This window comes from Aulonocara stuartgranti (assembly GCF_965226115.1).
Source record: "Aulonocara stuartgranti genome assembly, chromosome: 18".
Taxonomy (NCBI): domain Eukaryota; kingdom Metazoa; phylum Chordata; class Actinopteri; order Cichliformes; family Cichlidae; genus Aulonocara; species Aulonocara stuartgranti.
In genome coordinates, this window is record NC_138954.1 from 1,235,863 (window position 1) to 1,246,732 (window position 10,870).

Below are 10,870 nucleotides of genomic sequence, written 5' to 3' on the forward strand. Positions count from 1 at the left end.
CCATACCATGCATCTGGGTAGAACGACCTGCTGTCCAAATACTTTTGGTTATCAAGATTGAAGAATGGAAACATTTGCTCACAGAACGACTGCACGCGTGTCTCGGTTTTGTTAAACTGCAGCCGTCTGCAGGCTCAAAACTCTCCGTCCATTTTCTTCTGTGCGGGTTTGAGTCGCAGGAGCAGCAGGCGATGCAAAGCTATGCGACTTTTCTCCTTAAAGTCAAATTTGTGTGATTTTGTTTGTGTGACATTTTCATCTAAGATGTGCGTAACAAGCCCGTGCATGTCTGATCAGATGCTGCCCTCAGCTCGGTCGCATTCTTGTCCCAAAGCCAACTTTCTACTTGTGTTTGAGGCTCATTTAAAGGACTATTTACAAAGAACAGTTTTAGAATATTGGACTGTTTTCTGCAGAAAACTGCAGTTTTTCTTTTTCAGAAATGTTGTGACAGAAGTTTTTCATTTGCAGGCACATTTACATCCAACAACTGAATGCATATGATTATCAAAAGCATCTCATTCTAATCTGCTTTATCTCAGTGTGAAAGTTGACACATTTTCTGTAGTGTGAGAGATTCGCTGTCATTCTGCGGAGGTGTTTGTATCTGCGATCTGATTGGCTGCTGCTGCTGCTGGAAAATCTTCTGCCTCACTGTTTCCACAGGATGTGGTCGCCCGATGTGATCGAGCTGCAGCGTGATGGCTGCGTCACAGACGAAGGCGGCTGCGGTTTCTGCCTCAAAGCCTGCTGGGACAGGAAGCGTGTCAGTGGGGGTGGGCGGGGAAATCGAGGTCAGGCGGTGCTGGAGGTAAGGATGTACGATCAGGTGTGGCCTCACGGTCGGTGTGAGAAAACAGATTAGACGCCTGAATATGAAACGTGTGCAGCCGGTGGCACCGCCGCAGTTTCCACGTCACAGAGATGAGGCCAAAAATCCGACCTCAGGTGCGTCTGCAGGTGGACACGCCAACAGCTGCAGCAGGAGACCCAAATGCATCTGTGCACGTGTTACAGAAAATATTAACGACCAAACAAACCTGTTTCATATTACACGACTCTGTTTTTCACCAAGCTTTCATCTCTGAGGCGTGAACAGAAAGAAGGACTCCGTGATCGTGGGCTGTTCCTGTTAGTGAGCAGCAGCTCAAACTGTTAAATATCTGCAGTTATTTTTATTTATGTCTGATAATATCTTTACTGTCATGGCTGAATTTCACTGATTTCTGCAGATTCTGAAGCATCATTGAACGTCCAGCTCGAAGGGTCGAGAGACATGACAGGAGGATGAAAACAGACTTTGGCTCTTCTGTTGTTGTGATGTCGGAACAGGATGTCACAGCATCAGAAACAATTATTGTTTCTTTTTTTAATTTCTTTTTCAAACACATGACGAAGCTGCTCCGATGAAGCCCGACCTTCTCTCAGTTCAGTATTCAGTGAAATGCACACGAGTACAGATAATTACTGTGAGCACACGTGTATGTTTATGATGATGTTAGAACATACAGAATAAATAAAGAATGCAGTCTTGTGGATTTGCAGGGTTTGCTGTACCAGGTTAGGTCAGAACTCAAACAGGAAACACTTTTCAGGCCAAAGTAAAAGTTTTGCTCCCAAATCTTCACTAAAGTCCAAACGTTTCAGTAAAATGTTGCATAAACGAAGCTCTTTGTCTTACTTGGATACTTTTCTTTCTTCCTGTGTTTTGGCAGCAAATGTTTCAGTGTTGAAAACTGGAGCAGCTTTAATAATCACAGCTTACCTTTGATGTTAGAAGCTCCACTTTATATTATAATAGACACTTTATTAGAAAGTAAATAAACATAATTCATGTTTAAAAACACCTCAATTATGGTCATAAATAGAAAATCTATATAGTTTCAGTTTCTAATCCTTTTACTGAGTAATTATGGACTTTTATAACTCAGAAGCAAAACCGAACCTTGACTGGGCCTTTAAGACGCATCATCTAAAAACACAGTTTAGTGTTACAGTCGAGTCAACTTTAACGACTTTACAAAGTTTTATTTTTAATAAAATCTGCTTGTTTTATTTCTTTAATGTACAAATATGTCAGTTAGTCTGATGAGAAGATTCATTTACTAGGACACGAGTTCAGTTTATTTGTATTTGTTTCTGTAATTATCTGAAATTATTTCATCACTTCCTTGACTTTGTGTTCCGATGGTGAATTTTCCTGATTCTGCACATGTAGCTTTGAAATTAAAATGAATTTCGATAAAGCTTCAAAAAGCAAACAAACTGCTACATTAGCCTCCATATGCATCTGAAGAAGGCTGACACGCTGTGAGATTTCTGTGTTATGTGCAGCAGCAGTCAGATCAGTGTTGAACTGTTTGATGTCTCGACCAACAGACACAGAAAAAGGCTTCAGGGATTATTTTAGTGTTACTTTGTGTATTTTATTAGGACTGTTTCATCGTGTGTTACACACTGCAGCGGAGCCTCGATGTTCCCTTATTGATAATATGAACACAATCAGAGCCGTCTGCTGGAATCTGACCTGCTTCATGTTTTCTGTGTTTGAGTTTGAAGCTCCACACAGAAAATAAACCAACAAATGTTTCAGACTGGAAGAACTGGTCCCAGACGCCACCCTGGGTGCTGCTGCTGGAGGCCCTGCATGTTTGGAGACCTCGTTCACTCTGGTGTTTCTCTTTTGTCCACTGTCATCACACATCTTTCAGTTTCACTCATCATTTCATCATTTCATCATTTCATCATTGCATTTGTCCAGTGTGATATCACTGTCCTTGTGTGTCCTTTGCTTTGTTCTAGAGTCCCTGCAGATGTTTACAGATGTCACCATCATCATCCTCATTATGAAGAGTGCGACCTTGTTTTTGTGTGAGTGTCAGAGACGTGGCTGTAACCACACAAACATCACCGTGTCTGTTTGTTGGTGGGTTTTATTTGTTGTTTTTGCAGCTTCACCGCTGACAGGAAGCCAGCAGCAGCAGGGCAGAGCGAGGAAGCGGCGCTGCAGCGGTGGGAGGCTCTGAGGTCGCCTCACAACCTGACAAACATCCGGCAGCAGATGCGGAAGAAGAAAAACCCGACCTCAGAATGTTTCCAACACACGTGGTGGAAAAAAGCTGCAGCTGAAGCAGCCTGCACGCTTTCAGGAACTTTGTGCCTCTCAAGAAATAAAAATATGGCCATTTAAAGTCATTATAATACAGGCAAATATGCTTTCTATATAATACATTAGAATACAGCAACATCACTTTCTTCAGTGTAGCAGCAGAGCTAAAGTCTTTTGCAGACACATGGGAAATGCAGCTGTGCTCTGATCTGTGCATCACATGTTTATCTGCTGCATATAAACACTAAAGGAGACAAACAGTAACAACATGTTAGTAACTGGATTCAAAAACGCAGCAGACGAGACTGAAAGAAACAGATAATGTTTGCAGACTGACAGCTGAGCATGCGTGTAAAACGTGATCCTCAAACACTGAATCTGCTGCACAGATCAGACTGAGGAGCCTCACTGAGCTCCAACACTGTTATTTCCCCTGATCTGGACCTCAGCTGGTGTTGGACTGAGTCTGTGTGCAGACCAGAGAGAACAGCATCAAGCAAACCAGGGAACACAGGAACGAGCCAGAGGTCATGCTGTGATCTTTATTATTATTATGTTATTTTCATATTTGGACTTTACATGCAGAATGTAGCGACCAATCAGGTGCGACTCTCATCGCTGATGGAAGCAGAGCAGGAAGCTCTGAGAGGGACACAACATGTGTTTGCAGATGCTCAGAGTTCCTCCACATCAAACTGGAAAAGTGTTTCTTTGTTCACGTCTTTATTAGCGCCGAGTGTGTGAACTTCACACTGTTGTGCGCAGGAACAAACACAGACCGATGTGTGTCTGTCAGTGACCGTTGAATGCTGCGGCGCATGTTCACCTCAAACTGTCACAGTCAGCAAAACTATTACAGAAGTTATTGAGAAGCAGTGCAGCCTGGAAATGTTCCCACTGATTAAACCGTCCACAGACAGCTTCACCAGAACATGCAGTGGGCCGACTCGGGGCCTCTGGCCTTATGTTTGACACCACACATTAGATGCATTTATGACGCCTGAACCGTGAAATAAATGACTGAAAACTGAACATTTCATTTATTTAATTAATCTTCTGACATAAAGAAAATATATATAAATATATGACAGACGAGGCGTGATGGTTAAACATGAAATAAATAGACTTCAGCATTTATAGTTGATATTTATGCAGCACTTATTATTGTTTAGAGATTCAAAAACAAAAAGATGATATATTATGACACATTCATGTATCCGTTCATTACAAATAACTGAAGGAGTGTGCGTCTGTACGGACTGGCTTGCTGTGATGGAGCTGTGGGGATTTTTGGGTGGAGGCTTTAAGGTCATGTTTTTGTTGCTTAATGTGAGAAACAGCCAAACACCAACGTGTGAGACCAACAGTAAAGACTCACAGTTTAAAGATTAGTCATGGTTGGATTATGGCGGCACAGACGAGCAAACATGGTTTCAGTCTGAGCTTCTTTTTCATTCTGACTGAAAGAGTCAGAAGTGAAACTGTCTCTGTGGAACAAACTCTGTGGAACAAACTCTGTGGAACAAACTCTGTGGAACAAACTCCACAATGACAACGAGTGTGTAACAATCTACTGTTAGACGTGATTCAAAGTAACAGCTTGTTCTTGGTCTGAATGTCAGACATCAGAGAACTGATGATTGATTAGAATTAGTTTATGATCATGTCAACATTACAGCATCATTATCCTGTAAACCTTACACAGTACAGCTGTTTATTGCAGCATAGATCTAATATCATATTTCTTCACATGATTTTGCACCGAGAGCCTGACAGTCTACAGCAGGGGTGTCCAACTCCAGGCCTCGGGGGCCGGTGTCCTGCATGTTTTAGATCTCACCCTGGGTCAACACACCTGAATCACATGACTAGTTCATTTTCAGGTCTCTGGAGAACTTCAGGACATGTTGAGGAGGTCATTCAGCCATTTAAATCAGCTGTGATGGATCAAGGACACATCTGAAACCTGCACTGGCCCTCGAGGCCTGGAGTTGGACACCTCTGGTCTACACTGCAGCTGCAGCAGTGCTGTGAGGGTCCTGTAGGTGGCGCAGTGCTTTGCCTGTTGGGTGGAGCACCAGCACCATCATGTGGCTCTTTTATAAACTGCAACAAGCCGGCTCTGAACAAACGTTCTTTGCATTCAGCAGTAACTAGACGGGGACATGTTGAGAGACACATTTATCAGATCGTCTCACAGCTTGGATCAAAGACACGACGCCTTTAAAGTCATTTCAGTATTAAAGCTGCTTCTTCCAACGATGACTCCCAGTTTCATTTCCAGGTGTGTTTTTATTTATTTTTAAAAAATGAAATTATGAGACACAGTTTCAAAGTCCATCAAAGCGTTCTGAGTTTGGACATGAAGACAGGACACAGACTCAATGATAACAGCGCACACACGTCCTACAGTTCCTGCAGCCGCACAGATCTCACTGTGCTCTGCTGGAGTCTAACACCGGATGCATTTACAAGGACAACAACATCCTGCCTAAAATAAACTAATGCAGGTGAACAAGAATTTTGAGGAGCGTATCAGGTCACACTTCCTGTTGTACTCGTATAACTGTGCACGTGACAAATAAACAATCTTGAAACTAGAATTTTTGTGGTCATGTTTTGGAATTAGTTCTGCTGTTTCCATCGTTTCCTTTCTGTTGTTGTTGGTCTTCTTCCCTTGTTGTCAGCCGCTCCCTCACTCTGGACACTCACCAGTTTCCTCCTGTCTCTGCTCTTTGTTCTCACACAGGTCGTGATGTCCACTGTGGCGTCTTCCCAGTGATTTTGTAGTGTAAGTTTGTGTTTGCTGTCCTGATGCATGTTCAATCGTTTCTGTTCATGTGGACGTAGAGAAACTTTTCATCACTTATCCAAGTGACTCCTTCAGTCTGCAGGTTGGATGTTACATATTTATGATCGTGAAACTGACCTGACTGTTAGGCAGAGGTGCTTGTGTCAGTCCTGATGTGAATGTGAGGTTAATGAGGCTGGAAAGCTGCAGCTGAGGCTGAAGTTGGATGAAGGAGGAAACGTTGGTTCATCCAGACGAACAGAATCAGATTTCTGGAGTTTGTGTTTGATCGTTTCTGTTTTTCCGTTGTTTCGATTGTTGCTAGTTTATTCTCTTTGTTGCTGAACTTTGCCTGATTTTTCTTTTATGTCTTTATTTGCAATAAACATTTGTGGACTTTGATCTTGAGTTACTTTGAGTTAATGCCTAACAGGAGTAAATGTACTTTTCTGTGGTACGTTTTACACTAAATTTGAAGCGTTATTGTCATTCAGCTATTTGACCTGATGTGAATGTAAGACAGTTTGTAGGTCCTGGTATTTGCAGCCTGCCACGAATCAACGGGTCAAACAGCTGAATTAAGTAGAATAAATATAAAAATTAAACAGAGTACAGACATATATCCATATAAATAACAGACGTGTGCTGTGTGACAGTCTGGGTGGTGTTGCATTAATGTAGTGCAGCCTCCTCCTGGAGAGTAAACAGTACATGTGCAGGGTGGGGGAGGAGGTAGGCTACAGGTGGCCCTTTCTCTGCACCTGACGGTGTAGATGTCCCTGATGGACGTTCAGCTGCACCTGATAGTCCTCTGCAGACTTTACGAACCCCCTCAGTGAGCTGTAGAAGAACCCGAGGACACCAACATCCAGTCCAGCGCTGTTCAGCCTCCTCAGGAAACAGGTTTTATATGATGGTGTTGGTCAGGTGAACCCGAGGTTCCTGACAGAGGAGCTGCTCCATCTATGTCGAGAGGAGGATTATACACTATAACATTATAATGAAACATTTTAGCCTTCTTTAAATGAAGACTTTTACAAACATGGTGCATCTAATAAAAACACTCTGAGCCTCAAAGAATCTGTGACTCTTACTTTACTCGTGCAGACTGAGTCACATCAGAGCAGGAACACTGTGATCTGTGTGAGTGCAGATGAGAGACAACACTGCTGTGTTCATAACAGCAGAGGGGAGAGGTCAGAGGTCAGGCTGATTATGACTGAAGTGCTCTCAGCACCGCTCACAGCAGCCAGACTTGACTCTGTTAGTGAGGAAGAGAAGTCTGAGGCAGCAGCGGTAAACGGACTGGTTCTCATGCAGCTCTTTATACAACGATTTCATTCAGCCACTCACACTCATTCACTTCTTCTAAGCTCTTAACTGCTCTGTCTAACATTCATGACCGGTGTGTGTGAATGTGTGTGTGAATGTGTGGATGACTGGATGTGTAAAGCACTTTACAAATAACACAAATACAGCCCATTTACCATTTACCACACACATTCACACTCCGATGGATGCATCAGAGAGCAACATGGGGTCAGTATCTTGCCCAAGGTTATTTGACATGCAGCCTGGAGGAGCCTGGGATCGAACCACCGACCTGGTACGTGGCTGACCTGCCCTGACAGGTCTGAGCTACACCCCAGGCACATTTCTGCTGGGCTGATTGATCAGAACACAAAGTACAAAGTCAACATACATTTATAGATGCAACCTGCCTCCAGCCCGCTCTGATCAATTCAAATATAAAGTTAGAAAGAGAAAAGTCAAACTGGACTCATGAATCGAGGATCCCAGTCACCAGAACTGGATCCAGTAGAAACTCTGGCATGTGATGTTGGGCTGAATTTCACTGGTTTTATAGGAACGTTTCCATCAATCCAGACATGAAGTGTTTGCTGACTTTTACTGACACACGACTGACTCAGTGCAGCGTCTTCACGTGTTGGATTCATGTCTTTGTCACCTTATCTCATGCAGGTTACACACAGCCATCAGCTCATATCTGCTGTCTGTAGTTCTGCTGCCGCGGACATGAAACGTGGCCAGTAGGTGGAGAACTGCAAGCGCCTCATGAGTTTTTTCATGTGGCACTAGCACCACCTTGTGGTATTTATTTCCAACTGCACATATGTGATGTAAGAGGGCTGCTGGATACAACCATATGAATGTGAGTGTCATTGAGTATTATAGAGACAAAGAAACGAGTTTCTGCATGAAAACAGTATAAACAGAGTAAAAATCAGAGGTTTCCTCACAAACACAAGTTTCTGTTTTGGAAACTGTACAACATCCAACCAGCGTGGACACGTGTGACCGAGAAGATAAAAGTTTATCGAATCAAAAGATCTTTAGTTCATCATTTCACACATTTATGTGACTGTTGTAGCTGAAATAATTTTTCTGCCTCTCCTGAAGCTCATGTGTACAAATGCATCCTGAATATGACAAAAAGCAGATTCATAAGAGATGTGTTGATATTTAGTATAATCTGTCACTGTGGATGAAACTCCACTGGTACATGACACACTCAGCCAGTAAAACACTGACTTTATTAATTCTTCTTTAAATACCTCCAAGCTTCATGCAATTAAAAGTGATTTAGTTTCTTTTCAGTGTATGTGTACATTGATAATAATTTATTTATTCTTAATGATATTATAGTAATTGCATTCACTGGACGCAAAGAATTAACAGGTTTATTAATAACTGCAGGTAAGAATGATGAACATGTTTTTATAATGGAGGAAAGGCTGAGTGGGAACAGGCTGGTCTTTTTTATCAAGTTAAACTTCTTACAAGTACAGTCACACATATCCATGTTTCAGTTTCAACATTTTACAGTTCAACTTGTATTAAACTCTCATCAAAGAAGAGAACTAAAAAAACACATTCGGACAATAAGAAAAAATATTGTTGGGTCTGTGTTTCCACATCCCGCTGCTTTAGAGACTTATTCCTCATGATGAGCGAAATCAAGACAGAACATCTTCAACTGGTCTTTAACTCGCTAACGAGGGAAGCTTTGGTCAAGAACCAGCTCTTAGTCTCCATCCTTCAAAGAGCAGCTTCCTCGTAGCCTTTTCATTGACATGCAGTTACAGTACACATCACAGCACAAGCACCGCCCTCCATAAAACCCCTTTGCTTAGAAAGACAAGGAACTATTGATTGATTGATCGATCATACTTTATTCATCCCGAGGGAAATTGGGTTAAGGCTGCCAGCCATGCCAGCACCATCTAACACTGTGTGTGTGTGTGTGTGTGTGTGTGTGTGTGTGTGTGTGTGTGTGTGTGTGTGTGTGTGTGTGTGTGTGTGCATGACTTCCAACTGTTTCTAACATCATCCTTGGTCATAAAGAGGTACTCCCCCCCACACCCAGTATGTTCACATTTCCATTTACACCCAGTATCTGGTTCGGTTCCTGTATTGGTTCATCATGCTCAGCACAGTGAAGCCATGCAAAGAGCAGGAAGCCAAAACCAAACATCAAACAGAATCTTGTGTGTCTGTGATCAAACCTCCTCAGCACAGAGCGGCTGCAGACGTGCTCAGAGACAAAGGAGTGTCTCGATCCTCCTGCTTGAACTAATGACAACATTCAACAATTAGACTTAACAAATATTTTTAAAGTATTTTAAGTTGTAAAAAGTTCTGTATTTTATGGGATAATCACTTTGACCTCTGACCTATAAATGGCGTTATTATTTTGACCTTTGACCCATTTGATCTGAGATATTATGCAAACAGTTTCTTTATAATTTACTGCGTAACCTCCAGTTACTGTTGTAGGCTGTCCTGGATGACACACTGTACAATGTTGGGTGGAGACTTTGGACTGGCACTAAGAATGACCACAGAATGGGCTCCAACTACAGGAGGATCACACTCATCGACACTACAGCATGGGAGTTGGATGAGAGTTCGCCCAAGCAGTCTGCACGTTTTGTGGACTTGGAGAAAGCGTTCGACCATGTGAGTATGTGGGAGGAGCTTTGGGAGTCTGAGGTGTTCTTTGTTTGAGGTGTTCATTCAAGAGCTCGATCACATAAGAAATGCCAGGGCTGCCCTTTTATCATTTTAAGGACACAGTTTCTAGGCGGAGCCAGGTGGCTGAACACTTCCAGCTGGGTGGTCTCAGAATCTCATCTCTGCTTTTTGTGGATGATGTGGTTCTGTTGGCTTCATCAGCTGATGGCCTCCAGTTCTCCCTGACTCTTCCATCGTGTCCAAGCCCACAGACACTGAAGATAATAATAATAATAATAATAATAATAATAATAATAATAATAATAATAATAATAATAATAATTGCATTTATATAGCGCTTTTCTGGGTCCTCAAAGCGCTTTACAATGCCACTATTCATTCACTCTCACATCCACACACTGGTGGAGGCAGCTACAGGTGTAGCCGCAGCTGTTCTGGGGCAGACTGACAGAGGCGAGGCTGCCATATCGCACAAACTGCAAGTTGGTTTGGCTCCACACTGGAAGAGTTCATGATTTATACTGAAAGCCTCTTTCTGTCAATCATAAGTTATTCATGTTTGCATGTTTCAATAAATGCAACAACGACTCTGATTGGTTATTGATTTTCAAACAAAACAAGAATAAATATGATTCAGCACTTTTCTAATTCAATTCAATTTCATTTATTTTTCACCAAATCACAACAAAACTTTCATCACGGTGCTTTTCCACACAGCTTACATTCTGCTCATGATGGAAACAGGACATAAATAAACTGGCTGCTTTGCTCTTATGAGCAGATGAGCACGAAACATCTCTGCTCTTCTGTCTGAGCCATCAAGCAATAATCAGATATTTTCCCCTGTTGGCGACGCTGATGCTTCCAAAGATGGATGGAAATGTACTAAAGTTTGTGATTTTCATTTCATTCTCTGATACCAACGTCTTTACAAACTCTGTGAGTCATCAGTTCTCTGTAAATTAATCAAATAA

The 10,870-nt window shown here is 42.3% G+C and overlaps 1 long non-coding RNA gene across 2 annotated transcripts; it reads left to right on the plus strand.

The window, feature by feature from the left end:
- The first annotated feature begins 2,562 nt into the window (after nt 1–2,562).
- LOC309693986 lies at nt 2,563–5,368 on the plus strand. 2 transcript variants are annotated; one of them, XR_014272760.1, is made up of 3 exons: nt 2,563–2,672; nt 2,803–2,871; nt 2,953–5,368. It is a non-coding gene; the product is annotated as an uncharacterized lncRNA (long non-coding RNA). The 2 variants fall into 2 exon arrangements; XR_014272759.1 differs by having other exon boundaries at nt 2,563–2,871.
- The last annotated feature ends 5,502 nt before the right edge of the window (nt 5,369–10,870 follow it).